We start from the raw sequence: 6,806 nt of genomic DNA on the forward strand, positions 1-6,806 counted from the left end.
CAGATTTCTCTTTTATTGTAAACCATTGTTTTTGAAAAGAGGCATAAGACGGTTATTAATCACTGGTGCGGTTATCTTCATGTATCCTATTACAGTAATTCCTAAAAACCCTCTACTGAGAACCCTTTCGAGGATGATGTTATCACCCCCCTACATTTTTCCCCTTTCAGGATATGGCGCAGAAGTTATGAAGAGTTCATTTAGTTGTTGTTGAGACGCTCTGTATTGCTTTAGTATATTTTTGTTCCCTCGCCTTTATCTTGATACATTCTGTTAGAGGGATAGGAATTGTATTGGGTAATGCTTGTAATATTATATATATATATATATATGTATATATGGATGTACTCTTTATGAGTTTTTGTGAGTTGTATGGTATCTATGGATGTATATTATCGGATGAAAGTATTTTTGGGAGCGGTATTGCGGTTTAAAGTTTCAAACAGGGCTCATATTTTAGTATTAAATAGTATCAGTGTCGTCGTAATGTCCGAGCTATCAGAGTTGCACAGCCGGAAGCGTGAGCTTTGGTAGCTAGGGTGTTACAGTGACCATAGCTTGCTTCAAGCCGACAATCTCCGTGGGATCGACCCTTACTCACGTAAGGTTTATTACTTGGACGACCCAGTGTACTTGCTGGTTAGTTGTACGAAGTTGTGAAACAGAATTAAGAACATGAACGTGCGTATTGAGTTTTTAGCGCCGTTACCAAAGAAGGAATGATCACGATTTCGCACACCAACTTGCCAGTTCAGTTGTGCGGGGTTCAATTTTGCACACCACACCATTAGAGGGATTATATGCCCTGTCACCATTAGAGGGAATACGTGCCCTATCATCATTAGAGGGAATGTGTCTTATCACCATTAGAGGAATTACGTATTCTGTCACACTTTTCAATCATAAGGATAATCCTTAAACCGATTTCAATTTGATTATTAAGTTCAAAATATTCCCACCTTCCTTACAACGCACCATTTAACACCTTTTCCTCCAATCCTTTCCCGTTTAAATCAATTTCAAATTTAAACTCCTTTCAAAATATCCGAAAAATCATTTAACATACTTCAATAATTTGTTTCTTCAGATCCCTTCAAAATCCCTAAGAACATAACTCTTAGACTAAATTTAATTGAATAAAACTCACCTTCATTTTAAAATAAGTTCCCAAAACCAATTCACCACCTAATTAAAACATAATCGTTTAGTCTTCAATAATACTAAAAAATTTGCTAAAACGTCTCAAAATATACTCCTTCCTTTAGTAATATTAAAATCAAATAAAATAGTTTTTAAATCAATTTTAACCAAAACAAAACTTTCAATTTCTCATAAAATTTTGGCAGTATCTCCTCTAAAACTTGGACTTTTGCCACCCTTTAAGGATCCCAACCACCAAACCAACACCTCTCGGTCATTCAAATCATTTCCAATAAATCATTATCTCAATAATAACTAACTCAACTCAAAGAAATTAACAAAAATCCAGAATTCGAACAACCAATCTAGTAAAACACAATAATTCAACCTCAACTATCAATACGTATTCAAACGCTCAATAATAATCATATCACAATTCAGAAACCAATTTAATCAATCAATAAATCAATCATTTATCCAAGACAACTCAGTTCAAGTCATAAGACTTACGAAATCGTAAAAATATATTTTTTCATATTAATATCGACTTGTAACAATTCTTGATAGTAAAATGAGTTTAAGAAAACTCCCTTACATCGAATAGTCAAAACCTAAAAGTTATAAAATGCATCAAATTCTTTTTCTCCTGGCCCGCAACAGTGGCAACCGCAACCACAACTCTATCTTACTATCACAACAACAACGGCAGCTACATTACCAAAATCTAAGAATCTCTAACCAAACATAATAGAATATTAATTTTCAAGGGTTCCGGAACAAAAATGCTTATTGTAACTAAGGAGAAACAACTGAACCAGATAGCAGCAGCTCTGGCAGTGACTCTGGCAACCACAACACCATTTTCAGTGGCCACAAACATGGCGGCAACCTTCGAGCAACCCCGATGAGCTCAGTCAGTGGCGGAAACCCCTCCTCCTCCTTCGGTAGTAATTCCCACAACAGCAACATTCAGGTTCACTCCCCTATCAGTGCTCCTCTCTACGGCCACGGCGGACCCAACGGTGGTAGCAGTGACGGGACGGCGACGACACTCCATGGACTGCAATTATGAGCATGATGGAACGGCGACAGTGGGCGAAGACAACCCCTGGCAGTGGTGACGCTCCCCATGGTAGCTTGCTCCCTCTCACTCAACGACGCTTTCTCTCTCTCTCTCTCTCCTACTTCAACGGCAACGGTGACGGTGGCAGTGATGCCCACTAGCGTCGTCTCCCTCCTTCCCTCTCCTTCTTTCTTCTTCTGCTCTTCCCTCACTTCTCTTTTCTTTCTCCTTTCTTCTCTATGTGTGTGTGTGTTCGTTGGTGAGGGTGAGGGCTTCGGCGGCTAATGGAGAAAAGGAAGGGTGAGAGGGTGTTAGGGTTAGGTTAGTGTCTGTTTCGGGAGTCTTTAGTAAATTAGGGTTTATTATATTTTTCTGGAACAAATAATAATATAATTAGGGTATAGAGTAGTAATTGAAAAATAATTTTTTAATCCAATAATAACTTTATTTGAATACGAAAATCGCCCAATTAATATAAAAATCTCTGAAAATATACTCTTAAATAAATATAATAAATCGCAAATAACTTATTATGAAATTTCCAAAAATCTGGGGTCTTACAATCTCTGGGAAGTAAAGTGTGATGGAAGCTAATTTTGTACACTAGAGTATGCTAGAATTGTAATAAATCTATATTATATAAATGATCCCGATGAAGCATGCTTTTTTTAAATATTGGTGCATGAATCATTTGGTAATCATTAATTATACGTACTATTTGTTAACACAGACAGTGGAGTTCTTGTTAATAAGGGAGCCATTGATAGAGTTAAAAATTGTTCAAATCTTATCCCTAATGTAGAAGGTCTTACATAAGTAGGAGAAATATTTTTCTGTCCAATTCCATTGGATGCACAATGTATACCATACATAAAAGCTTGTAAAAGCCCTTTATAAATATTCTTTATGGATGTCCAATTTCATGCCGGCTTGCTCTCTCGAAAGCAGAAACAGCAACAAGCGGCATAAGCAAACCGGATTCTAACTCCTAAAACCATTAACATCGCAAATACTTTATTACACAGAACAGAGCACTAACGCAGGGCTTTTCGAAAATCGAAATACTCACTGAAATAACAAAACGAAGCAGCCGCAACTCCAAATCAACTCGGCAGCGGCTCCATTAAATTCCGAGCGATGGCGGCAGCTCGAATCTCTGATAATAGCAGCTAATTTCTGAAATTAAGGCTATAAATAACTATATGATTTGAGACTTGATCATAAAAAGGCTCTTCAAAGGTTCTGGGTCTTACACAAAAGCTCTTTATAAATATTCTTCTACTTAAACTCTTAATTTATACACTGTACCTTGCAAAGAATTCCTTTGTAACTGGAAACTCCTCATTGATAAAGAGCTTAGAATTTTTATTTGTGTTGGAAACACCATAACCCCTACAAAAAGACTAGGTTAAAGAAAATAATAGAACCATATTACGATGATTAACATACATTCAACCACCGCATAAAAGAAACAGACCATTAAAAGAAACAAACCATTAAACAATTTCATCTTGCCCATTTGGAGAATAACCACATAGCTAAGATGCGGGTGTTCTTCCAGATATTTGAGAAAGTCAAGAGAAAATGATTGCTATAATGTAATCCTTAATTTCTGTCCACCCCTATAAAAAATAGCAATGCTTGTAGATTAAGGAGAGGTATAGAATCGCAAATAAGATTTTACCCCAAACATAAAATATTAAGCATTACTCAAGGTCATCAAGTTCTATGGTGATATAATTTGACAGTTTCTCGTCCTTCATAAACTCGACCAAGTCACCCATAAAGACAAGCTAACCTATTACATCTGCAAAATAATGATGGTTTTAAACGTAAATAGATCCAGTACCACTACGGCAAGTGCTTTAAACGAATTTAAAAATAGGCAAATTGAACACGTCACCAACTAAATAATTAATTGAGAGTACATGTATATAACTAAAAGACATAATGCCACTCAATATGGAAAAGGAGTTTCAAAAATACTACAACCAAAAGCATTCGCACCAAAAATACAAAACACAAATATTCAAGACCAGTCTAACAATAAAAAACACTAATAAAAAATGAAAAACTCTATATAAGAGCTACTTCAATCGAAACCAAATACAAATGCACCTGGTTAAATTGTAATTAAATTTATTATAATAAATCATGTTGGATATAAGATTGGCTAATGCCTTGTAATAAATAAATTGGTTCCAATAACCCATAAATCGATACTCTAAAAATTGCAAATATTAAATACGGAGTTTAAAGAAAATATCGTTGATTGTGTGGTACTCCTCTTGAAAAAAATAATTGAAAAAATACATTCAAATAATAATAATGATGTTAATCAATTATTTCTACTTTTTTTTTGGTTATCAATGATACTCTTAAAGGAACTGATTCTTTAATTACTATATTTCAAATTTGTCTTTAAATGTGCTAAAATAAACGCATAAGAATAAACAACAAAGCTATTACTAAATTGAAGAAAAGTTTTACAAAATAATACAATTTTTTTGTACTATACTTATAACAAAATCAACGCATCATCGAATTCAAATAACATAGATTAAATATAAACAAATTATGTGGTACAATATAATTAATCAATTTTTTCTTTGAAAATTAGTTTTCAAGGAATTTAACATTACATGCAAAATAGATTACTCTAAGAAAGTACCTATCAACTAAATAACCATCTTTCTTAGATTCTGCATAAAATTTTTTGAACAAAACAAAATCAAATCCATTCAACGGAATTGAAAAATCTTGTACTGGACGCACAATCGTATCTCTCTTGAAGTAGATTCTAAATTCATGTCTAGTAGGCTTAGACTTGATAGTATTTGACGCAACTAACCATGTACATGTTGCCCTCAGCCAGTTCTTAAAGATAGGAACAAATATGCCTCTAATAGAACATTGAATTGTCTCCCCTTGCATGCATTAGTTTTATAAGGTCATAAATAAGTAAATAACTGATGTTTACTACTCAATCATTACCAAAGAAAATATCAAATGTAAAAAAAAGAATTTACCTCTTCATCAAGGGCAACCATCTCAATAGGTGTCTTCATTCTGGAAGTTGTAAAGTGAGAATAATTCCAAAGTCTGATGACACGAACTTTAAACTTCTACACTTTATATGTGGAACCAACATTGATATGCTTGATGAGATCATACTTAAAAACCAAGGTCCTCGGACTTGGTGAAAAATAAATACATTTTAACATCATCTTATGCATAAGACGTACACACAACACATTTACTCACCTAATTGCCATTGATACCTACCACAAGAAACACACTAAAAATATTACAAATTTAAATTTAAATGTAGATTAAGAGATAGTTTGATAATCCTTGTACAAATCAAATGGAATGTACTTATAGAGAGCCACAACGGTGGTAAACTCCAACATTGGCACGAATTCTAGAAATCGTGATGTATCTATCAAAATTTATTGAAGGAAGAAAAGAGAAAGTTTTTGTAATATTTTAAAAATTAAAGAATCTGAATTAAGTCAAAGAAATTTCCATATTTATGACATTAATTAACGAATAATTTTTATTGTATTTCCATTTACATGGCAAGATCGAGTTTAATTTTGAAAAATAAAAAATAAGAGAAAATATATCTTACTATATTTTATGATCGCACAAACAGCACACGAGACACAAAAAAGAAAAGTTTGCTGAAAGATGTCAGAAAGAACCTGAAATGATCATCCATACAATAATTAGCTGTTGTGAATCACAAAAAATCTGGAAAAATGAGCTCTATAGCAACTTACCTTTTGCACCTGCAGCAAGAATCGCTACCTCAATCGTGGCAAAGACAAATAGTCTGCCTTCCTCAGAATATAAAAATGACAAAGAAGATGGAGTTGGTGGCTTGGGGTTGCTGGAAAATATGGAAAGCGCAAAACTTGTGGCCATTTAAATGAAAACTTCAACCACTGAGCATTGAGCATATTGCAAGTTCAGAGTTTGCCCTAAATCTTCGATACTCTTCCCTTATCTTCCTTGTTTAGTTTTATGCTCTTTGTCCTTTCTCTTAGTATTTTGTTTTGCTCTTTGTGGGAAAAAAATGTGCAGTTGGCATAGAAAAAGAATTTCTCACTACGTGGAAAGAACTAAAATTAGAAGGACGAAAGAAACGGAATTTTTTACTTTATTTTCCTGTATTGTATGATTTAATTAAAAGAGCAATACTTTGTTTATTTTATTTTATGGACTCATTTGTGATTTTAGTTAAGCATTAATGAAATTCGACTATTTATTAGAAAATAAATAACTAATAAATAATAATTCATTATCTTTAAAATCACCGCCTTCTTTCTAGAAACAAATGAGAGAGAAACAGAGAAAAAAATTGCATAATCTAACTTCATATGCATATCTACAAAATACAATTAAAAAATACATTAAATTAACTCAATTTTTTTTGTGTGGTTGAAAATTAGACTTATACAGATTCATGATCCTAAAAACTATAAAAAAATATGTTTGAAATTTATGAAAAATATGTTATACCTTAAATAACATAATAATAAAGTAATTTATAACTCTACTTATATATAATATATAATTTAATATACTCTCGTATTTG

General features: G+C 33.0%; 1 long non-coding RNA gene across 1 annotated transcript; it reads right to left on the reverse strand.

The window, feature by feature from the left end:
• On the reverse strand, positions 3,442-5,513 carry LOC110262931. The gene is made up of 4 exons (XR_002347943.1): positions 5,233-5,513; positions 3,914-4,010; positions 3,698-3,825; positions 3,442-3,595 (listed from the first exon to the last, which is right to left on the reverse strand). It is a non-coding gene; the product is annotated as an uncharacterized LOC110262931 (long non-coding RNA).

Source organism: Arachis ipaensis, chromosome B05 (assembly GCF_000816755.2).
Source record: "Arachis ipaensis cultivar K30076 chromosome B05, Araip1.1, whole genome shotgun sequence".
In the NCBI taxonomy this organism is placed as follows: domain Eukaryota; kingdom Viridiplantae; phylum Streptophyta; class Magnoliopsida; order Fabales; family Fabaceae; genus Arachis; species Arachis ipaensis.